Genomic DNA, 26,269 nt, shown 5'->3' with positions numbered 1-26,269 from the left:
GCAACTTCAAGAATTGAAACTTTTGTTTTTCTATAATTAACATTGCTAGCTTGCAATACTAATCATACATATCATGCTCCCACTATCATGATGATTATTAACATAACACTTATGCTCCCACTAGCTTTGACATGTATTCAGAAATCGGTTGGACTTCTAAAATTTAGATTCATACACCTTTTTGTAGATAGCTCACCTGTGTGTCTAAGCAATTTCAAGAACTATGAAAAGGGATGCCGTAATCATAGTCTCAATTTTTTAGACCTTTGCCATTTCTCACAAGTCCACGTTAGTGTGCCGGTTAACCATACACGCTCCACTAACGACTTTTGAAAATGCAAATAACACAATTGATATCTACGTAAAATCTACTTAGTGAAAACGTTTCTTCACCATCATTTTCATGAATCGGAGAGAAACTTTATGAAACTTAGATTTTATAGTGTATGAGTTCCTATCCATGTGAATTTGTCGAAACCATAATCACAAGATAAGGTTAGTGACAAATTCAGCCTTACCTGGATTAAACTTGTTCAATCTTAGTTTCTTGTCACCTTGGTAGCACAAGGCCCACCAATGCTTCCAAGTTGAACTCTGATAACTCACATGCAAATTCAACTTATTTGAAGTATGTACAGAAATAAGAATTATATCAACACGATAGGTTGCAAACCTTAAGTCGTGTGCTAGTGATAAATTACAGGTTTTACTCTTGATTAAATCTTGAAACTCTTTCAGGATCTTTAAGGGTCCCACTGTCCCCTTGACATATATGTTTCCCCAGTCAAGAACCATTCCTTGATAAAACAAATATTCAAGGGATAGTGCGGATTCTTATCAAGACTAACACTTCAGACAATTGGTCTTAGTTGGTCTTTGTCTCATCCAAGACATCACAACTTACCAATCTCAAATGTACAAGGGTAGAAACATTTTACACTACATTTGATAAGTGTTTTAAACCTTACTTTATGTCACTCAAGGTTACAATCTTGGAGTATGACTTTAAGAATCGTTTTGGAACGAAGTATGACTCATCTTTCATATTTTAACCAATCCAACAATTCATGACCTCTCTTCTTAGCCATAACAATGCACTAAGACGTCCTTAGAGTATGAATTTGTGATATGGTTTCATAATCATTAAGATGACCATGAAATATGATACTAAAGTACTCTGTCATCCTTTCAGATTCGAGACACTTTTATCTTTCTGCCTAATTTGATTCTTCTTATTTGTTTTGTCATACATTGTAACCTTTCCAATGTTACAGAATTATACTTAACCTTATAAATATAATCATATTTACTAATCTTTAGTAAATCATGACAAATCAATATTTGTGGTGGACCTTGACCAGCGCACACCCAGTGTACCTAATTCCTTAGTCCTTCAATTGACTCACATATACATGTGATCAAAGAATTAGTCCTAATTTTCAAAGATGAAAATTCTCATTCATCATATAATACAACTTGTATGATTCCAAGTTTCTGTCCAATTGAAACTTGGGTGATGAAAAACTTTCTTCATTTGGTAAATTCAGACACTACCACAAATGAAAGAATCAAATCCACTTTCCAATATTGCTATTACTGGAAACATATAAGCAACAATTTTCCACAGATGCCATTGTAAGGATATTTTTAAAATAAATAAAATTAAAACTCTTTTTTTTTTCTTTTTTTTAAAACTTTGCGGAAAAACTTATCCTTACAGTCCACATGAAAACCTTGTTATTATCTATTCATAAGCAATATATTATAACTCTTAAGCAACAACTCAAAATTCTGATTGCTGAACCATGCGATCGAAACCCACCTTCACAATCAGAATTAACATATACTTACTTTAAGCTTCCTATCATTTCTTTGATTCTTAAAACATCAACATGTGACCCATTCACATTATGTAATAAGAATCTACAAATAGAAACTTAATAGAGTTAGTCAGTGGACTTTAACTGAAGTAGAGTCAAACTTTTTGACTTGATCAATCTTATCATCTTTTAGGTAAATATGGCAGCTTCGCAATCAGTGCCCCTTCCTTTGGCAACAAAACACATGGACCCTTTGGTAATGACACATGAGACTATCCCAGACTTAGCCTTTCTCTTTACCATTTGGTCAACTGAGTTGACTATGGCTTATCCCTTTCCATTGGGAAGAGAAATCTTTTTCTAGATATCCAATGCTACCATTGTCAATGTCCAATTAAGACTTGGGAAGTTGTTCTTTTAATCAAATTTGCTTTACTGGTGTTCCAAATCATTGTTGATTCCACAACACCAAGCAAATAGATAACATCATTAAGGGTCATGTCATAGTCTGTCTCATAGTAGTCCCAAAGAGACTCACTATGTTACTAAGAAAGTGATTGAACATCCAACTTTCACGATACTTTGACACCCAACTCTCCCGACTTGTCAATATGTGACTTTATTTCCAAGATGTAAGCACACATAGACTATGCTTGCCAATAGGGATTGAGTGACTTTAAACTTTTCAAGAACTTGTGGGTGAGGGAGAATAATTGGAGGAGGTGGAGGAAGTGAAGCATGATGTTGAGGGACACCATCTTCAAGAGATTTGGGAAGATCATAGTTGTTTGAACCAGACATCTATAATGGGAGAAAATCAATTTAGTTGATTCAAAATCCTTAATATAACACCCAATATGAAATATTAAGGCTAGGACCCAACACAATATTTTATAATTTGGAAGAGGGATGCCGTAATCCAAGCTATAAAATATTTGAAGGTAGGCGAATGACGATTCACCAATTTCCACCATGAAAAACGAAATAATTTATTAGGTTTTAATTGGATTTGAAATTCCTAGATCTTTTGAGATTCATTGAACTTTTCAATGGCATGTTTCAATCTCGAGTGTGCCCTCTCAAATTTTGTGACTGGGATGCCGAGGATCACAAAACAAGGTGTGAATAACCATACCAATTCACTTGGTACCCTTAATATTATCACCTAATCAATGTGCTGGTTAACCACACACGCTCCATTGATCTATGACAAACATTAAGTCACCCTTCGTGATCCTTACTAGTCCAAGTTAGTGTGCCGGTTAACCACACACGCTCCACCAACGACTTGGTAAGGTACAAAGTGTGAATTCCATGGGCTAGCACCAAATTCACATTTTTTCTAAAGTAACTAAGATTGGGAATTAAATAAAAAATTTAGTTACTTTATAATATTCATTATACTTTTAATGAGAATTTAAAGTCATTATCCTACCCGTTCGGCTAACGATCCTCCACCGATCAAGCAAACGGTGGGTGAGAGTGGACACCCATTAAGTTGCCATTTTATAGGCAACAACCTTATACCCACCTTATAGACCGGCTTTGTGAATGAGGCCTAGTAACGGTAAAACGACTTGTTATTATACATATATATAATAATTAACCATTAATCTTATAATAGTATAAGGGTAGAATTTAAACTTTTAAAACTTCTAGGGTATGGAATTAAAGTTTGTGTGAGACTTTACAAATTCCAAAACTTGAGGGCAAGTTTTGAACAATTCATAAACTTTTGGATATTCATAACTTATGAGTTTTAATTAAGTGTTTAAAACTTTTAATGAAGAGTCTCTTGGAAATCCATAACTTGAGGACAAATTATGAAGTCCATAAAAACATTTATTAAAAAAAACTCTTCAAAAGTGTAACTTATGACTTCTTAAAAAAACATTTAAAAGAAAAAACTTTTGGAATTCCATAACTTGAGGAAAAATTATGAATTCCATTAAAACACATTAAGATCAAGAATTAACTAACAAACAATTTGCAAATAATTCCTATGATCTAACAAAACTCATATGAACATGAACATCCACATCAACAATTTCAAGAATCATATGAGCACATATAAACTTGAAATTTTAAATATAACTTTGAAATTGGTCCACCATCATCATTACCACATCAAAAATAGGTTTTATGAGTCCAAAACAGTTTAAGGTAATGATTCTAGACCAATTCCAGCACCAAAACTCGAAGATATGCTGTCTGGGGGTCCAACTCGTCGAGTGCATGAACCAAATCGCCGAGTTGGATGAATTTTGTCTTGGACTCGGCGACTCTGCTGTGCAGACAGCACATAAACTTCGATTTTCAGCAATTTGCATCAAGTATTCAAGAAAACAAGCCTAGGCTCTGATACCACTGTTGGGTTTTGAGCAATCTAACACTTCCTAAGTGTGCATGCAACCCTAATAAACCTTGGATCTATGTTTTCTTCTAAAATACATGCAAATAATAATTTCCAAGGTTTGTTCCTAAGTAGCATAACATAAGGATTATGAATCATAAAACTACTAGTAGAAATACATACCTTTTGATGATGGTTGATTGTTTGGAGTTTCAGAGCCAAGCACCAATAGTGTGAATGCCTCAAATGGAATCACAAATCACCACAAACGTTTGCAAAACTTTGAGAGAGTAGTATACTTTCTTGTGGAATCGGCCACCACTAAGTCTCACACAACTAGAGTCTACTCTTAGGCCATATTTCTTGCATCATATGCTTCTTTAGATAGTGTTCATGGTTAGGGTGAAACGCTAATAACCCATGTCTTTTCCTTTCCAAGGATCCATGGGTTAAAAGCTCCATGGATCATCCATGGACTTCCATATTAGCTTAGCCCATTAACAAATGAGTATTAGCCCACACTATATAAAATATAATAGCCCATAATTTAATCAGTCTTCTTTTTAATCTCTAAATTAATTCATAATTAATTTAAGACTAAAACTAATTAAATAACATGACTTCATATTAATATATTATAACTTATAATATATTAATAAATCGTAAGTATACAATTCTCATAAAATTATCCATAAATCGTTTGGATGAAATGCAACCCAAATGGACCATGCCGGGTCGAGTTAAGTATGTACCAAATAAGTTATGGACTTAGACACCTTATCAACAATAGCATCTTAAGTTCTCTTACATATAAAGAAGCATCACAACCAATATCATATCACACACAATAGGGGTACATGCAACCTAAACAACCTAGGTTCATTTCAATCCATCTAAGATATGGAATTCCCTAACAATGTACTTTAAAAATCCACAAGATAAACTCACCATTGTTAATAATCCGTCCTCTCCACACTTCAAACCTTGTAGGAACTGAGGTATCAAACCTTCCCTTAGTAAAACACAAATATAAATATTACTAACAGTTTACATTAGCAAATAATAGCATTGTACTATCCAAACATGCAAATTAGTCATTGGACCGAATTTTCATATTTTGACCTGAAACAACATCCAGTTCAAGGCCTCTTTTGCACCTCTTAAACCTGTAAAAATTTCAACTTTATTCAATATTCAGTTATTTGATACTTTTACCTTTAAAATTAATACTCATATAGGTCCAACCGATTTTTGTATGAATTTTACAAAACTGCATATGGATGCAGCTAATTTCTGAGCATTTAGTGAAAATGGCGATTTGAGCCTTGGTTAGGGCCTTGGTTAGATACAATATCAGGACCTGGGAAAATCATGGAAAACTAGACCGGAAAGTAAAACTTTGAGAGTTTACGAATCACCAATCTAACTTCTGATGATTTATATATATATATATTTTCAAAATACAGAAAGAATGAGAATTTTTTTCAGAATTTCCTAGCAATGCATTTTAAGGATTAATTGACAACTTAACCCATTAAGCCATAACCAAAATCAACTAGAAATAAGGAAATTAAGTTTTTAACAGTATAAACATGTCAAGAACTTTAAAAAAAAATCCAACCTTAAGCCATGACTCAAAGTACATTGCTTTTATGCGAAAAACAATGTATGTTGCAAAAAGAGAAAACACAATTTGGGTTTGGGTTTATTTCACCATTAAGACACATAAAAAGACACTTGGGTACTATTTACAGAAAAATACTCAATCTAATTGAGATAGAAATCAACATGAGTTTTTGCAACAACAAAGAAGGTAATGATTCCAAAACTTGGAGTAATTCATGGGCGTGATTAATAACACTTTTGAGAGTGTTCATGAAAATATTTTGGTAGCCACTAAACAACCAAAACACACTCAATAAGGCTAAAAAGGTAACCACATATAGAAACAAGCAATCAAAATAGAAAACAAAGTCTAAGTTTCATATTTTGAAGTTTCACAACCTGACCCTAGATCAGTCTTTTGAGAACAAAACATAATCTAAAACTCCAAAAATGGATTTGTCAGACTTTACGGAAACTAGACTCTATTTCCCATAATTTCATATCTCTAGAGCATCACCAAATTTGGAACATATGAAGCTATAAAGCCTTCGTAAAACAGATCAAAAGTTATGTCCAGATTTCTAACTTCTGACAAAATCACCAAATACTTCAAGGATTAAAACAAGAAATTGATTATAGAGATGGACGGTAAGAAATTAATTCATACCTCTTGAATTATTATCAATTTCCAAGATAAAGAAAGAGGAAGCAATATTTGATCTCTACTATAAGAATCCTAACTCGAAAAGCACCAAAAGTAGTACATCACCTTCTTGGATTTTCACAAAAAACTTCAAGAATGGAAACCCCACTTATGAACTCACTTCAAAGGAACTTGTAGGCTACAAATTAGGGTTTGTTTCCTGAAAAATGAAGCAATTCCAAGATTTTAAGGTTTAGCCTCCTTAAATGCCCCATAACTTCCATAATCAGCCTTCAAAGTATCACAATATGACTTGTAGACACATATACCTGATCAAGGTTCATTTTATTGCACTTTAGCCTCCAAAGATAATTTTTAACAAATAAAAATATTAGTTTAAGAATAAAAGTTAATATCACACTAACATCGATAATGGATATATATTTGGATCGTTACAGTCCTCCCCTCCTTAAGAGCATTCCATCCCAGAATCAGGAACCGAAACAAACATGAGAGGATTACAAACCCTCTTGTCATTTTGAACATCCCACATCATATCATGCATGTGCTTGTTCTTCTAAAGAACCTTTACAAGCTTCACTTGCTTCTTGTTGAACTATTTGGTCTCGCGATCCAAAATTGCTTTGGGTTCCTCCACCAAATGCTTCAACTCGTCGACTCACAATTCATCCAACGGTAGTATGCTCGTCCCCTCGATCAAACACTTCCATAAATAACATACATGGAACTAGTCATGGAATCCTTTCAGCTTTGGTGGTAACTTTATCCTATATGCCTGATCACCGATCCAATCCAACATTTTCAGTGCACTAATGTAACTAGGTCCTAACCTTCCTCTATTGCCAAAGTGAATAATCCTATTCCAAGGTGAGACTTTCAACATTACTTTCTGATCCATCTCAAAGGAATTCTGTTGAAAGTTCTTTGACGACTTCCTCAAGAGATTTCCTCAGATTACCTCGATCCCTTGATCACATGAGTGAAGGGAAACCTCACACCTACTAACTAGAGACTTTCCCACCACAAATAATAAATGATGGAAATAAAGCCTAAAGTTATCTCCTCAAAAACAAACATACCTTCACACAAAATCAAAACTTGAACACATTTTTAGTGCAGAGAATCTCACTCTGACTAGTAGATAGCCAAAACATATCAATGACAACATCGCATGACTTGATCCCGATCAGAGTCCAAGTCAAAGGGAAAAGTTCATCTAACAATCAAATTGGAAAAACCATTATACATTTCCCAAACATAACAACAAAATTCTTTGCTGCTAACAAAATGTCTAACACAAAATCTTAGGAAAACTCTGAATTAACATAAAACAAGCGCAAAAAGTAGCAAGTGAGATACTACCACTAGCATAAAACACAATTACACATTACAAACAAAACGATTATATGTAAAAGTTTTGAGAATACCTTATCATCGTGTCTGTCCTTCTGGACATTCTATGAAATGCTTACGCTTGCACCATTGGTGCATCAGTCTTCTTACCAGCGGTATCCATTTTAACCTTCGCATTTGGGCACATGCGACTATTGTCACCTACTTTCCCAAAATTGTAACATACCAAATCAAGACCCTTACAATATATGTGTTTGTGTCTTGACTTGCAACAACGTCTACAAGTGACAACGCTCCTGACAATCGCCTTGTCACCCTTCGCCTTGTGTTGACTATGATTTTTCTTTAAGAATTTAGATGGACTATACGATTTACTCTTCTCTCCTCCTTTTCCTAAAGTACCCTCACAAACTTCGACATCTTTCTTAATCCTACATGCCCCATCCATGGCTTCAATCATAGTAGCCTTCGACCTAACCATAGCTCGATACTCATATGGTAATTCCTCCACGTAGCTCGATACTCATATAGTAATCCTACATGCCCCATCCATGGTTATCATCTTTCTTATGTGGTGCACGTGGCTAATGATCATTCACTAGGATCTAGAAGATGAAAGGAATATTCCCCTCTTGCACATTCTGGTTATCACTTGCTCCGCCCGATTCGTTGTTTGCAGGTGTTCCAGACATTTTCCTGAATATAGGAAAATTTTATTTATTTCACAACATTAAGGAATGCAAGGCAATTAAGATTTAGGAAAAATGATAATAACTATCCTAAATCTCTCAAAACACACCCTCCCCTCCCCCTCCCCCTTAGGATCCTAAAGCACCTAATTCAACCAATCTACACTATGAGTCTGAACACTGGTCTCTGTATTCAGTTCACTCACAGGCTGGCTCGGATACCAACTTGTAACATCGTGATTTTTTCACCCATAATTTTCTTTTTATTTGAAGAAATTTTTAAACAGAATACGTTAGCGAAGGTCTTATTTTGAATTTTATGAAAACATCACCAAAGTCTACTTGTTACCAAAAACAACCTTCGTCAAAATTAAAGTTCATAAAACCAACCAAAACAAGTTCTCAAAACCGTAAGTGAATGAAAACTCAACGACATGTCCAAAGTGGTATCATTTCAAAAATATACTAAAGTAACTACCCCAAAAAGTCCCCATCCTCTTCAAGCATCATATCAAGCTACCTGTTACACCCCCTTTTTTGCTGCCCGTTGTGTACTTTTTTAGATTTTGTGTGCGTTTTTTTTTTTGTTTCTATTTGCTATTTAAATGCTTGGATGGTCTCTGGTTCATGTTTGATGGTTTTCGTATTTTTGGAATGGACTCGATCGGTCACGTCGGTCCCACACCTTGTGTACTAAAATACAAAGGAGGTTCTGCATCTTGTAAGGCATAAAAGCAATAAGCATGGATAATATTTCAGGTGCGATCATACCAGCACTAATTCATCCGATCCCATCAAAACCCCGCAGTTAAGTGTGCTTGGGTGAGAGTAGTACTAGGATAGGTGACCCCCTAGGAAGTCATCATTTTGCAACCACCTTTTTCGCTATGTGTTTGCACCTTTTTAGATTTTGTCTACAGTTTTTTGTTTCTTTTTGCTATTTCTATGCTTGGGTGGTCTAAGATTTATGTTTGATGGTTTTCGTATTTTTGGAACGAAGTCGATCAGTCACATGGGTCCCACGCCTCGCATATGAAGAACAAAGAAGGTCCTGTGTCTTGTAAAGAATAAAAGCAATAAGCATGGATACTATTTCAGGTGTGATCATACCATCACTTGCCACACCCTTGCAGAAATACAGGGCGTGGCAGTAAAAAGGGTTTCATTACAAAAGTTAAAAGACAACAACAACCATAGTATTAAAAAGCATTACAATTTACATTTAGTTAGAACAACTTTTTAACAATAAATTACAATGTATTTGAAAGTCAAAACATGTAAATGCTCCTACAAGTCTTGTGTCTCTACGTGCCTGTTACTAGATGATTCCTAAAAAAGCATGTAAAACGAGCGTCAACTATAAAAATAGTTGGTGAGTACTCACAGGTTTATAACGTAATATAGTTTGAAATCATGAAAATCGTAATACTTATTACAGTTTCCATAAACAAATTATCATTGCTAAAATAAGTAAATAAGTTTTCATGAATAGAAGTTCATTGCTAAAAGTTTCCATAAATAGAAGTTTGTTGCAATATGAGAAACAAAGTTCGTTGTCATCATGATAAATAAAGTATGTTGCCAAAATGAGATGCAAAGTTCATATTCTCATGGCAAATAAATTTCGTTGGTAAAACGAGATACAAGGCTCGTTGTCATCATGAGGAATAAAGTATATTGCCAAAATGAGATGCAAAGTTCATATTCTTATGGGAAATAAAGTTTTTTGCTAAAATGAGATACAAGATTCATTGTAATCATGAGCAATAAATCATGTTGCCAAAATGAGATGCAAATTTCATATTCTCATGGGAAATAAAGTTTTTTGCTAAAATGAGATACAAGGTTCGTTCTCATCATGAGAAATAAATCATCTTGCCAAAATGAGAAGAAAAGTACATATTCTCATGGGAAATAACGTTTGTTGCTAAAACGAGATACAAGGTTCGTTGTCATCATGAGAAATAAAGCATGTTGCCAAAATGAGATGCAAAGTTCATATTCTCATGGGAAATAAATTTTTTGCTAAAACAAATACAAGGTTCGTTGTCATCAGGAGAAATAAAGCATGTTCCCAAAATGAGATGCAAAGTTCATATTCTCATGGGAAATAAAGTTTGTTTCTAAAACGAGATACACGGTTCGTATGTGCATAATGATTATACCATGAGTTCACAACCCAATCCTAATGCCCGAGGGTGCCCTCTTCTATGTCTATCGCCAACATTGGGAAATATGGTAAAATACACTCAAGCAAATCGTGCAAGTGAGGAGTTGTCTACCTCCTAATAGCGCTATCCATAATGACCATGGGCTCAAATGAGTTAATGAGTTGTCTGAACTGATTCTAGGGATTTAAACGCAATAATGCTTCATGAACTAACAATAGCATACACATTCACAACAAAATATAGCAACCAAGTTTGATACAGGTCAAATAAATTACAACGAATAATAAACAGTTTTTCGAACATGCTTTTCCACCCCAAAACATAAAAACCAAAAATAGGGGAGGAGTGAATACTCACAATGATTTGAGATAATTCAAATGGTGCTTTGAAGTACACTCCGCTTACCCACTATCGATTTCCTACAACGATCTTACGTACTAATGAGTCTCTAATTTAAATCTGATAATTGTATACTTACTACTACAATAGAATTATGCAAATAATGTGTCAAAATTTTGATATTTATAAGTTATAAACATTTTTTTTGTGAAAATTAAATTTCCATGAATCAATTGTTATATAACAATTTAAGTGGAAAATTCTTATTATTGAAATTTTAATATTTAACATTTTTAGAGGTGTTCTAATGATTAAATATTCAAAAACTAAATCAATTTAGTTCTAAAATTTCCAAATAATTTGTGTTTCAGTTTTAGTTGAATTCAAAGATGTTAAGATAAATTTTCTTGAATTTTTGATTTGTCTAACTATTTTTCACCATTTTAATTCCTAGAATAATAATAAAATCATGGAAAAATAGTAAATTATCATGAAAAATTCTTATAATTTTTGTGTAAATGTTTTACAGTGTACATAATCTGGGAAAATTATTTAAAGTCATTTTTGAATAGTAAATCCGTATTTTTAGAATTTAAGTGTGTTTAATACTAAGAAATTAGAAATAAATAGTAATAAGTTAAGATCAATTCTTAAAATCTTTATTTGTTGTGATAATGTAACAAAAGCTTTTGTGGTAAATTTTTACGAATTGTGGATAAGTTTAAATATTTTTCACTAATTTAATTATTTTAATATACATTAAATCTTAGAAAAATAGTAAAATGTTATGGAAAATTCATCAAATTTTTATGTGAAGCTTATAAAATATAAAAAAGCTTCTAAAAATAATAAATGTTATTTTTATAACTTGGAACCCGATTTTTGTTATTTATTTTCCTTAATAACAATCAAATAAAAGCTAATGGTAAATTGTAATAAACATTTCTCAAACTTCCTAGGGGATGATGGTTACAGTATAGGTCATTCATGAATTTTTCCAGAATTTATTTACTAGTTGAAGTATTTTATATAGTTTAACACTCTATTTTCTTATTATTTTCATGTAAAAATAAAGAAAATATATATTGGACTGAAAACTTCCAAAATGCATCTTCATACAATTTAATAATAGTGGAAAATAATTTTCTTATTTTGGATTTCGAAAAACATGCCTAAAGGCTTAACATATTATAGAGAAAACTTGGTTTTTTTTGATTTTGTTAAAAGTTATTGATGTCACTTTGAGAAGTTTTGCACCATGTTCCAAAGAATTTTTAATCAGATCTTTTTGTACATTTGAGTTTACGATGTTAGGAGTTCAAAATAATTTTTGAAGGATTTTTAGTGATGAATAAGTTCTTTGAACATGCAACACAAAACTAATATTCAAAAAAGGTGTTGTTTGAGCAGCAGTTTTGTAAAAAAATTTAAAAATCGAAATCTTAATGTTTTGCAGTGAGACCACTTGGGTTGGAAATCTAGCTCATATCATTATAATTCAGAAAAATAATCACGATTTTCAGTTAAGTCATGAGTGAGATATGTCAGTTCAAAGTCGAGTGAAGTAATCTGACAGATTGCATGTATAATGATTGGTTAGAAAAATGAGTTTTCGTCATTACTTTGACTAAATCCTTTGAAATATTTTAAAGATATCATGATAAACTCATATTCTAGTCATGTTTCCAGTGATCAAAAGATTAAAACTTATCAAAATGCATACATTCATTTATGAACAAAATTTTGTTTCTCAAAAACTCTTAACTTGGGTTTGATGTTTTAATCCTTAAAATCACTTTTCCCACTAAGATTATGAATATGCAACCGTTTTAATCATACATTCGTTGTGTTAAAACAAATCCATGATATTCTAAAAACCATATTAATCAAAAGAAAACAAATTTGAAAAAGATGAAGAAGTAGAAGTCGGTTCTTGAACTAATATGCACATGTGCGACTTAAATCATTGTCTTAACATAGGTTTGATCATTGATTTCACCATCTAAGCAACATGAAAGATATTCTTGCTAAAAATATACACACATCATCATAAAATTCGAAAATGGTGATGATCTTATAAAAAGAAGAGACGAAGATAATGGTTTAGCACATAAAATCAAAAGAAAATAGTAGAAATTTCCATGCATGATTTAGTTAGGTGATTTTACTTTAATGAGTCCTTATGGATGATGGATATTTTTATGTAAAATGGTGGTTTTTTCGGGAAATTTTCATGGGTGAAAGGAAGAGAAGGAATGGGGGTTTTAGAGAGAAGAAAAGAGAGAAAAGAAAGATTTCATCTCTCTGGATACCCAATCTCTTTGGAGTTTCTCTCCACAAAAACTGGCCAACAAAATACAGAGATGCATGTATTCTCATGAATTATCGGCTGGAAAAATCTCTCCCACATATTCTGCATCTAACTTCGTATTTTATAAAGAGGAGGAGAGAAGTTTTCTAGAGAGAGAAAGAAGAGAGATGTGTGTGTGTGTGTTGGAGCATGAGAGTGAAACTAGGAGGGAGGTTGTAACATCCGGAAATTTCAGGTATTTTATTTATTCGTTGAATTTCAAGTTTTATGGAAGAACTCAGCGAGTTGATGCGTAGACTCGACGAGTAGAGACGCAAATCATTATCCGGGTGGATGGTTGGACTCGGCGAGTCGCCCCAAGGGCTCGGCGAGTCCATGCTATTTAATGAAACCCTAATTCCTCGGGTTTGGGGCCTAATTAAAGGGCCTTATGTCCGTCATTTGCGGCTACCAGACCCCAGAGAGAAACCCTAAGTGAGCTAGAGTGTTTGTGAGAGGAAAGGAGTCATTTCTTGATAATTTGTTAGTGTTTTGCAAATAGAAGAGGACCAAGACAAGAGGAGGCTGAAGAGGGTGCTAATCCAGTCATTCCAGAGATTAAAGGCTTCATTTTCAGGTAGTCCTTCGACCCTTCTTCAGTTTGTGGTGTAATTCTTAGAGTTAGGTCTTTTAGCCCTTTAAAGGTTGGTTATATGGAGTAATTGGTCCCTTCTCGTGTTAGTGCTATAGATTTGGACCCAAAGAGGTCTAGAGACCCTTTTCCCTTGAGCTTTATGGGTGTTAATGGAGGTTATGAGTTTAGGATGTCATTTTAGAGGCCATATCTTCAAATAAGGCCATTGAGCCTTTGCATGAGCACGAAGATGCTAGCTTTACTTGATTATAATGCTTTGGGAAGCTGGATCTATGGTTTAGAGGAGCGCATCTGACCTCAGGAGGTCAGTTCAGCTTGAGCATGGCATGAACTCACCGAGTTCAATAGCCGACTCGGTGAGTAGGAAGAGGGTTTTCCCGACAATCACACAGTTATTGATTCATTGAGTTGGGGAAGCGACTCGGTGAGTCAGAGGGAATCTAGAGGACAGAGTGCATGATGGTACTCACCGAGTCAGGAGTCGGACTCGGTGAGTTGGGTCGGGACATTTCACAGAATGTGATCCATGATGATTTGCAGAGTTGAGGTTGACTCAGTGATTCAAATGAGGACTAGGAAAGTGAAGAACATGGTGAAGACCGAGATGCCGAAGGCTCGGGGGAGAGCCTTCCAGTTGACTGTGGAAGAGGTCTGCGCAGCACTCGATGTCGTGGCTGGTATGTATTCTTTCATGTATTTATTTTAATGTTTGAGATTTTATGCTTACATTATGATACGCATAGGTACTTTTCTTGTGAATTCTATACCTGCTTTGGTGGTATTTGACTCGGGTGCGAGTTGATGTTTTATATCGTTGGCTTTCAGTCAGCACATCAGTATTAGTCGAGAGGCGTTGAGTCGACCGATGAGAGTCTCCATCACCGACGAGAGAGTAGTGTATGCCACGGAGGTGATTCGAGGATGTGTACTCGAGATTTTCGGTGTAGAGTTTCCTATTGATTTGGTCCTGATTGCGATGTGGGACGTCTGTGTCATTGTGGGCATGGATTGGTTGAGCATATTTGGAGTAGTTATCGATTGCGAGCGACAGCTGGTGGACATACGAGACCCAAGTGGGGGAGTTCTTACGATGTACGACAAGGGTACCCATCCCGATTCAGCGTTTCGTTCGGCTGCTAGAGGAAGGCAGAGTCTACAGCAGGGATGTAGTGGTTTTGTAGCGTATGTGATGGATACGAGAGTTGATATAGAGAGACCAAGTTCGGTTGAGGAGGTTCCGGTAGTGCATGAATTCTCGGACATCTTTCCCGAGGAGATACCGGGTGTGCCTCCTGAGAGGCAGCTTGAGTTTCGCATTGATTTGATTCCAGGGGCAGCACCTATTGCCAAGGCTCCCTATCACCTTGCACCTCCATAGATACAGGAGTTATCCTCAAAGCTTCAGGAGCTGCTGGGGAAGGGGTTTATTCGGCCGATCAGCTCGCCGTGGGGAGCACCCATCCTTTTTGTGAAGAAAAAGCATGGTTCGCACCGAATGTGCATAGATTATCGAGAGCTGAACAAGTTAACGGCCAAGAACTGTTATCCTTTTCCGAGGATTGAAGATTTGTTCGATCAGCTGCAGGGAGCATCTTGGTTTTCGAAGATTGATCTGAGATATGGATATCATCAAATGAGGGTGCGCGAGGAGGATATCCAGAAGACCGCATTCAGGACTCGTAATGGGCATTACAAGTTCATGGTGATGCCATTCGAGCTCACTAATGCGTATGCAACGTTCATGGATCTCATGAACAGAGTATGCAGACCGATGCTGGATCGATCAGTGATTGTGTTCATTGACGACATTTTGGTATATTCGAGGTCCAGGGAGCAGCATGAGGAGCATTTGCGAGAAATCCTCAGTATGCTGAGATCGGAGAGGCTTTACGCCAAATTCTCCAAGTTCGATTTTTGGTTACGAGAGGTGCAGTTCCTTGGTCACCTCGTTAACCAAAAGGGGATTTTTGTTGATCCAGCCAAGATCGAGGCGGTGATGAGTTGGGAGGTGCCGAAATCTCCTTCTGAGATCAGGTGTTTTCTAGGGTTGGCCGACTATTATCGGAGGTTCATCAGGGATTTCTCCAAGATTGTCGTTCCTCTCACCAGGTTGACCCGGAAGGGTGTGGTGTTCAGCTGGGCCCAGAGCAGCAGGCCTCGTTTAAGACTCTTCACCGGAGATTGTGCGAAGCCCCGGTGTTGGCTCTTCCAGAGGGAATGGAGGACTTCGTTGTGTATTGTGACTCATCGATATTTGGGTTGGGCGCGGTGTTGATGTAGAGGGGGCATGTGATCGCATACGCATCGAGGCATCTAAAGCCCCATGAGGCAAGGTATCCCACCCACGATCTAGAGTTGGGAGCTGTGGTGTTCGCCCTCAAGATTTGGCGCCATTATCTGTATAGGGTTCGGTGTACGATATACACGGACCACAAGATTTTGAAGTATTTGATGGATCAGCCAAACCTGAACATGCGTCAGAGGAGATGGTTGGATGTGGTAAAGGATTATGATTGCGAGCTCCTGTACCACCCAAGCAAGGCTAATGTGGTAGCCGACGCCCTGAGTCGTAAGGCAGAGATCGCCCCGATTCGGGATATTTGTATGAGATTAACGGTGATGACTCCGGTGTTGGACACCATCAGAGGGGCTCAGGCTGAGGCAGTGAGACCGGAGGAACGTAAAAGAGAGCGGGTTATCGGGCAGGTGTCGGAGTTCATGACCGATACAGAGGGATTTGGGTACCGTTTGTTGGAGGAACGCGTACCATCTTGATGGAAGAGGTGCATAGATCGATATTCTCGATCCATCCCGGGGCCACTAAGATGTTTCAGGATCTTAAAAGGGAGTATTGGTGGCCCTGTATGAAGAGAGAAATAGCGTGGTTTGTTGAGAGGTGCCTAACCTGTCGTAGGGTTAAGGCCGAACATCAGAGACCGCATGGTAAGTTGCAGCCACTGCAAGTCCCAGAGTGGAAATGGGAGCAGATATCCATGGATTTTATCACCAAATTACCGAGAACGGCGAGGGGTGTCGATGCAATTTGGGTGATAGTAGACCGCTTGACGAAGAGCGCTCACTTTCTCGCCATTAGTGAGAGTTCTTCTGCGGAGAAGTTAGTAGATATATATGTGAGAGAGGTGGTATCGTGGCATGGGGTACCGATCTCGATTGTGTCAGATCAAGATGTGTGTTTCACTTCCAGATTTTGGAAGAAGTTCCATGAGGAGTTGGGTACGAGACTGCATTTTAATGCCGCATACCACCCACAGACTGACGGTCAGAGTGAGCGGACGATTAAGAAGCTCGAGGAAATGCTCCGAGCATGTGTGTTGGATTTTGGCGGAAGTTGGGACACGTATTTTCCCTTACCGGAGTTTTCCTACAACAACAGCCATCATTCGAGCATTGGTATGCCGCCCTTTGAGCTATTGTATGGGAGGAGGTGTCAGACTCCCATTTGTTGGGGAGAGGTAGGGCAACGAGTGATGGTAGCACGACGATTATGCTTCAGACGACAGAGAAGATACAACAGGTCAGGCAGAGATTGTTGACCGCTCAGAGTCACCAGAAGAGCTATGCGGATATGCGACGATCCGAGCTTAAGTTCCAGGTCAGTGATTATGTTCTCCTGAAGGTATCTCCTTGGAAAGGAGTGATTCGATTCAGGAAGAGGGGCAAGCTAGGGCCCCCGTATACTGGGCCGTTCAGAGTGATCACGAGGGTGGTCAGAGTAGCGTATGGCTTGGAGCTACCTCTGGAGTTGGAGCGGATTCATAATACCTTTCACATGTCTCAGTTGAGGAAGTGTATAGCCGACGAGTCGGCGGTAGTGCCTTTAGAAGACATTCAGGTGGATGCGAGCCTAAACTACGTGGAGAGACCAGTTGCAATTGTGGATCGGAAGATCAAGGTTTTGAGGAACAAGGAGGTGCCTCTGGTACAGGTTCAACGACAACATTGGAGAGGATCCGAGTTGACTTGGGAGCCAGAGCGGGATATGCGTGAGCAGCATCCGGAGCTATTTCAGGGATGAGACTTCGAGAATGAAGTCTGATTTAAGTGGGGGAGAATTGTAACATCCGGAAATTTCAGGTATTTTAATTATTCGTTGAATTTCAAGTTTTATGGAAGAACTCGGCGAGTTGATACGTAGACTCGCTGAGTAGAGACGCGAATCATTATCCGAGTGGATGGCTGCATTCGACGAGTCGCCCCAAGGACTCGGTGAGTCCACACTGTTTAATGAAACCCTAATTCCTCGGATTTGGGGCCTATTTAAAGGGCCTTATGGCCATCATTTGCGGCTACCAGACCCTAGAGAGAAACCCTAAGTGAGCTAGAGCGTTTGTGAGAGGAAAGGAGTCATTTCTTGATCATTTGTTAGTCTTCTGCAAATAGAAGAGGACCAAGACAAGAGGAGGCTGAAGAGGGTGCTAATCCAATGATTCCAGAGCTCAGAGGCTTCATTTTGAGGTAGTCCTTCGACCCTTCTTCAGTTTATGGTGTAATTCTTAGAATTAGGGTGTTTTAGCCCTTTAGAGGATGGTTATATGGAGTAATTAGTCCCTTCTCGTGTTGGTGCTGTAGATCTGGACCCAAAGAGGTCCATAGACCCTTTTCCCTTGAGCTTTATGGATTAATGGAGGTTATGAGCTTAGGATGTCATTTTAGAGGCCATATCTTCCAATAAGGCCTTTCAGCCTTTGCGTGAGCACCAAGAGTCTAGCTTTACTTGATTACAATGCTTTGGGAAGCTGGATCTATGGTTTAGAGGAGTGGATCTGACCTCAGGAGGTCAGTTCAGCTTGAGCATGGCATGAACTCGCCGAGTTCAATAGCCGACTCGGCGAGTAGGGCGAGGGTTTTCCCGATAATTACACAGTTAGTGACTCAATGAGTTGGGGAAGCGACTCGGTGAGTCAGAGGGAATCTAGAGTACAGAGTGCATGATGGTACTCGCTGAGTCAGGAGCCAGACTCGGCGAGTTGGGTCGGGACATTTCACAGAATGTGATCCGTGATGATTTGCAAAGTTGAGGTTGACTCAGTGAGTCGAATGCGGACTAGGAAAGTGAAGAACACGTGTGGACTCGCCGAGTCACAGTTGTGCACTCGGCGAGTTTGGTCAAGGTTGACCGTTGACTTCATTGACTTTTAGGGTTAGTCAATGTTTGGACCTTAGAGTCATCGGAAGGGTAGGATAGTCTTTTACCCTTCCTAGAGGATGTATATATATATATATATATATATATATATATATATATATATATATATATATATAGAGAGAGAGAGAGAGAGAGAGAGAGATTGGCCTAGCCCGGAGGGTTGTATTAATTAGAGTATTTATTTCCTGTGATTAGGCAAGGGCTAGACCAGAGTTTACCGAGTCAAAGATTTACTGAGATATCCGAGGTGAGTCTTCTCACTATACTTTAGCTTGAGTAGGTAACCAGAGTTATGTGGTACAGTGTTTGTATGCTATATATGTGTTATGTGTTGCACTGCATTATTTTAAGTGATTTATGTTGTGCATGTTTACAGAGTTAGAACCTGAGGGTTCATAGAGTTTGGGTGCACGGACCTACAGAGTTATAGCCTCGTGTGGCTAATATGTGTTATATATGGTATTTTGGGGAAACTCGCTAAGCTTTGTGCTTACAGTGTTTTGTGTTATGTGTTTCAAGTACTAGTGAGGATCGCGGAAAGGCACCGGCTTGATCAGTACACACACGGGATTTTTATGTTATGAGATCTTCGGATTGATATATGTTATTAATTGAGTTTTAAACAATGATGTTTTATGAATAATGAATGAATTATGTTTTTATAAAATGCGAAAAAATTGTTTTGGAAATTTACGGTGTTACAGAGGTCCATCTTTTTTTTAATGGAGAGAGGGTTTTAAGAGGCTTTGAAAGCTTTAATTTGAATACATATGGCCTCTTAATCATTTTTATAAAATCATCTTTAGTTTTTATAAAAATTCTTAGTGCATTTACAAGATTTAATTGTATTTTTGTCTTATAAATTAAGGGTAATTGATAATGACCTAAAATTTTATTTTCCTTGATTATATTTCCCTGAATTTAATTATTTTAAATTGATATTGTAAGGTTCATAATTATTTTCATATAATTTTTTAGGTTAAGGTTTATAAAATTAGGTATTTAGGGCTTTTAGGTTTTTTCAAATTTTGCTATACCTTGAATATCAAAATAAATTAAATCTTTAAGACTTCAAATTATTTTTGTGTTTCCTAACTCTTATTCAAGTTAGAAATAATGTTTGTAATTTTATTTTTATTTGTTTATTGGCATTCTATGTAGTGATTCTGAGATTCAAACGAAATTGATTAATCAAGTATACTAGTCCTAGTTTTCAATTTTGACTAAAGATACTATGAGACCCTGACCTAATTTTTACTTCTAGATAAAGTGTATTATGTGTGTATATGATTCATGAAAAGGTGTTCAAGTCAAGGAATGACCCGAATTCGAATAGGTATTACAATTAAAGTAACTATAAAAGTCATGTATCAATGTGTAATCTAAGTACACTATCCATTGTTTCTAATTGTTTCCAAGCTTCTAGTAGGTTATAACATAGCTCCTAGTGACAAAGTATAGTATTTTTTGTTCCTATATGTGAAATTAAGTGTATTCAAATCTAGAACTGACTCGAATTTTGAGGGTTGTCATAGTCTCCCCCGGTTGAAAGAATTTCATCCCGAAATTCAATTCGTGACGTATTCTATTAGAACTCAGCCGAATACAATTGTATAGTTGGAGAGGTGGTGACTTGGAGAGCTGTTTGATTATTTTGGATTAATTCCTCAAGGGAAAAGCGCAATTCGTTAGCTATAATCAAATTAGTTTTTCCCTAATTCGAGTTCTACAGTCTAGATTGTGGGAAATTTAGGATCATGGAAATCATGATCCAACAATGGTGATCTAGTTGAAAAGATTAACTAGTTTGGAATTATCTAACTTAAAAGAGCGTTATAAGTTTTTCTGAAGCACCAACTGCATTGAGTGCTAAATCCACTCCGATCCTTAAGTCGCATTCTAAATCAGCACTAACTGTAATTTTTCTGCCTAATAAAGAAGAGATTAGGAACAATTTGTTCACTTCCGGGTTGGCTACTACATCTGGAAAAGATAAATTCCGAAATAAGAAGGGGTAACACGGATAAAATAGAATCAGTCAAGGGTAAGTTCCTAACGATACATACTAAGGGTAGGCAACAAAGTTTTGGTACATCTCAAATGTAAAGGCTATTTAAGTCCCGTCTACCAAAGAAATTACGAAACGATCGAGGATTTCCAAAGCTATAATTTCTACTAAGGATACTCTTACTATAATAAAACCATATTTGAATAATATACTTAGAGATTCGTTGTTTCTAAAGAAGGCGGTGAAAGTTTATGATATTTTAAGCCACATTATCTAGGTAGCATTTTGAGCGTTTAGAAATGATAAGTAATCTCACTATTATTAAAAATGTGTGATAATTCCAAGGGAAGGAAGATACATGTTTGTCGATCAAACGAAGTAGTAAGATAAAATAGATATTATTAAGGTTAAAGGTTTAAGTCATCAATAAAGGAATTTATACATAAATATTTTGATTACTCTTGTGAAAAATTGTCTAATTGTCTAAGTCAAAACAAATAAAAGTTTAAGAGGAGTCAGGGTATTTAGTAAAACAAGTTTGAGAGTTTAGGAATTCACCAGAGATTGCAAAGTAGAATGCTCTTTTAAGAAATTTGTAAAAATATCAACCATTGAAGATAGTTCATTCTTAATTCACTGATTCTACCAAAAACAATCATTTTAAGGATAGATAATTGTAATATTTAAACTTTTTATGTGTTAACAAGAAGAAACATAAGTAAATATATCCTTCATACATACCTCCCGGTCTTAGAAAAAAAAACGATAAGCACAAGGGTATTCATCTTGTGTATTAAATGTAAGGAAAATACAATGAAAATTACATTTTAAATCAAGTTTCTGAATTTAGAACGAAAGAGCAAATGTAAATAAGGATCACTTGTTTATAGTAGAGTCTCACATATGACTTATCATATTCACTTAATAACTAGTTCACGTTACTAAGAGTCCCACAAAGCACAAAGCAAGCAGCATTCAGACGATGGAAATCTAACCAACACATTCCAAACAAATCATCATATCCTCTTATCAGGAATCTATACTAGCATGTAATCTCAAATGCTCATAAAATTAGCATAACCTAAACCGGCTATCCTATCACTAACTGATCAGTACTATCATGCAGCTCAACAAGCATATACAACAGGTATATAAGGCATCTTCCTAGATCCTTAACCCTAATCTAGCATGCAGTTCTCAAACACATACAACAGGCATATAAGGCATCCTTGCTAGATCCTTAGCCCTAATCTAGCATGTAGTTCTCATAATCATATCATAACATAACATGTTTAGGTATCTTGGGGAAAACTTACTTGAGCTCTACCGGTTACACGCATCACACACCTTGTTCTTTTCTCCTTCCAAATTCTTTTTATAAAAATGACTTTCTTTTGAAAATTTTCATACTAAGTCCTTAGTTTGAGTTCAAACTCACCTGAGAGTATGTCCGAATCCCTCAAACCAAGGCTCTAATACCAACTTGTAACATCCCAAAATTCAAGATGAAAATTTTCATTGTTAATTAAATTATTATATAAACCATTAGTATAAAAACAGTCATAATATTAACTCATATCAAAACCAGTGTGTCAATAATCAAACATGTCATCATAAAATAATATTAGAGTATAATTTCAAAGATCTCATGTGCGGAAAACATAGTGTCATGCACTGCGACCAAGCCGGCTCCTTTTCCTTTGAAACGTAATACCTGAAACCAAAACTATAAACCGTCAGCACGAAGCTTAGTGAGTTCCCCCATCATACCACATACCATATAACATACATACTGTCAGGTAATTCTGGGTTTCCCAACCTACCCATGTCAAGCCTTTCTTAGGTGTTGACCTACCCATGTCAAGGCATTCTGGGGTACTAACCTACCTATGTCAATCCATTATGGGGTGCTGACCTACCCTTCTGTCTATCTCAACCAGCTACGGGGACTATTTCACCCCTACCACTATCACATAATATTAACACAACATAAACATACTATCAGACATTTTTGGGGTGCCCGACTTACCTGGCTGGTTAGTCACAACCAGACCTAGGGACTTGTCCCCTACTACCACTATCACATAAGAACATAACATAACATACTGCTAGGAATGCATGGGTTTTGACTACCCCTTCGGTATCTTCCAACCGGGATCTCGGGACTATTTAACCCCTACTACTACTAACACATATAACATAGTATCCCAGCACATCAGGCATATCAGATAGTGGGAAAAAAGACAATTATCACAAAGACAATCATCTCATACACAATCACCTACTAGTGGGTTGGAATAGGTGCCTTAGACCCACCTCTACTGGAAGGTAACTCACCTCACATTGCTGAAGTCCTAAAGAATCAACCTCACACTGCTGAAGTCCCACAAACTCAACTCCAGCTGCTAGATGACAAGTTCCCAAACTGTCAACACCAAAATAACACCCAATTAATAATTGGGTTCCAATACATAACCATAAGTCCATTATTGGGCTATATTCTACCTCAACCCCAACTTAGCTTGATTCAAGCCCAAGGCCCAATCTAAAGGCCCAAAAGTCAACTATGAGTCAAAGTCCAACATATGGCCTAATTTTCTAAATTGGGCCTAAACCCTCACATAGGCCTTACCCTAAGCCCATCAACATATACTAGTCAATATGATTATTCTTGGATGGCCCATTAATAATCCAGTTACCAAAGCCCAATGGAAAGGCCCAACTCAAGGCCTAAGTGAAATTAGGGTTTTCACATAAAATGATGATTAGGGTTAAGTTTTCCTACTTAACCTATTAAGGACTTAATCCATTAAGTCCCACATGGCCTTAGGTTAATTTGCAATGATTATTAATTAATATTTTTTAAGTTCATTAAATAATTCGGATGCGGTCTCGATAAGTCCCAAATTAGGGTTTCCAAAAGCTAATTAGGATTTCAAACCCATCTTAGCCAAATAGATCCAATAGCTAGGTCCTTTGACCAATTAGGGTTCCTTAGGCCCATTAGGGTTGCACTAAGCCTGTTAGGGCTTCATTGGGCCCATTAGGGTTGATGGGTTATGAGCATTCTAACACCCCTAAGTGTTCATGCAACCCTAGAAAACCTTGAATCTATTTTTGTCTAAAAATACATACAAAATATGATTTCCAAGGTTCATAATCCTATCTAGCATACATGGGGAACATTTAATAATAAAAGATGGCTAGAATTACATACCTTGTAGTTGATTTGATTCCTTGAAAACCTTGAGAGCCTAGCACCCCAAGTGTGATGCCTCAAATGCTTCACACAACACCAAGTGCTTTGGAATAACTTTGAGAGAATGTAGAACACTTGCAAAATCGGCTTGCCCTCTCTATCTTGCTTCTAGTGCCGATTTTGGTGAGCTTCATATCCTTTATATAGTGTGCTACAATTAGGGTTACACCATGTAAATCCTAATGTAACATGGCTCTTCATTCCTATGACCCATGGGTTTGTAACTCCCATGGACCATTCTATGGACCTTAGCCCAACTTGATAATCATGGAGCATTTAGCCCACTATACAAGTTATGGATGATGTACACAATCAACCTATATATTTAATTATTCATCCTTTGATCACTTAATTAATTCTTGATCAATATTAATTAAATAACATTATTAATATATTAGAACTTATAATATATTAATAAACCATAAGTGTTATTTTTCTCATTTTAGTTTATCCAAATGCATGATGCCATGCAACCCAAATGGACCATGTCGGGTCGGGTCAAGTACATACCAAATATAATTATGGACTTAGATGCCTTATCTAATAGTCTCCCACTTGGATAAGTCTCATAACTATAACTGCAAGTATGACTTAAGGAACCGATCAGCAATCATAGATCTTTCAAGGTCTCTCGGAACTGAGAAGATGATGTTACGCCATTTAAGATAAGTGATCATATAATCCTCTATTCTAGATATCAACTGGACAAGTACATGGAACAATGTCCAACAATTTGTTTCCCGGTTTCCGATTTGTTTGACATAGAACCAAATTGAACACATCAATTCGGTTCTGACCGGACCCGATACATAGATCAAAACAAAATCATCGAGGGGCCCAAATATCCGATTCTAATCCAAGAAGGAACAGATAAACTTCGATTCATATGCTTGTTCTACTACTTGTTGAGTCACACACAAAAGTATGTTTTGTAACATCGAGTTACCAATGCAGTTTCGTACGATCAATGCATAACCAACTCAAAGGTAACAAGACATATCTCTAGGTTTGAAGACTTATATGATATTACCATCTCACGATCACTAGAGATAAATTCCATGAAGTGATACCAGTGAGCATGGATTGAATCAAATGCTCAGAACTTATGAGCACTCATGAGTGTTGTAGCCATGTCCAACAACTTAGACCTCTGCAACCCACTCATGATAGTCTTGATTCATACCTACTTCCAACATATGACCAGCTGTGGAGAATTCGAATAATATGATATACCAAAAATAATTGTTCTGGAAGTCAAAACATGCAAAAGAAATATAGTAAAGGATTGACAAAAGATAGCAACACTTTACTCATCAATAAACACAACTTTTATTCATCATCAAATGTCAATTACGCTTTACAAATTTCAAAATTATCTAACTACTAAAACTAATATCATCCTTCAGCCCTAAGCTCCGAGCATGCTGGAGATGTTTAACCCGACCCAGTCCCTTCGTGAGGGGATTTGTTGGTTTCTCATCCAATGATACCCTGTTTGCCACGAGGAGTCCTCCAATTCGATGTCTGATGAAATGGTATTTTCTATCGATATGTTTGGATCTCCCGTGATCCCTTGGTTCCTTATCTAAGGTAACTGCACTTTCACTATCACAGAAAATTTCCATCGGCTCCTTTATTGTTGGTACAACTCCAAGGTCTCCAATGAAGTTCTTCAGCCATATCGCTTCCTTTGTTTCCTTGCTTGCTACTATATACTCTGATTCGCAAGTTGAATCAGCCACTGTCTCCTGCTTGGAACTCTTCCAAGTGATTGCTCCTCCATTTAAGGTAAATACCCAGCCTGACTGAGAGCGGAAATTATCCTTATTACTTTGAAAGCTAGCATCACTATACCCTACAACTCTCAAGTCATCACTCGCACCGAGGGTAAGGACC

At 36.8% G+C, this 26,269-nt stretch overlaps 1 pseudogene; it reads left to right on the top strand.

Moving 5' to 3' along the window:
* The first annotated feature begins 9,241 nt into the window (after window positions 1-9,241).
* Window positions 9,242-9,360, top strand: LOC145027764 (5S ribosomal RNA; annotated as a pseudogene).
* Window positions 9,361-26,269: the final 16,909 nt, after the last annotated feature.

The sequence above is a fragment of the Lactuca saligna genome, chromosome 1, assembly GCF_052625555.1.
Source record: "Lactuca saligna cultivar CGN05327 chromosome 1, ASM5262555v1, whole genome shotgun sequence".
Classification (NCBI taxonomy): domain Eukaryota; kingdom Viridiplantae; phylum Streptophyta; class Magnoliopsida; order Asterales; family Asteraceae; genus Lactuca; species Lactuca saligna.
Note: the sequence above shows the minus strand (reverse complement) of the source record. Positions and strands in the feature narration are given on the sequence as shown.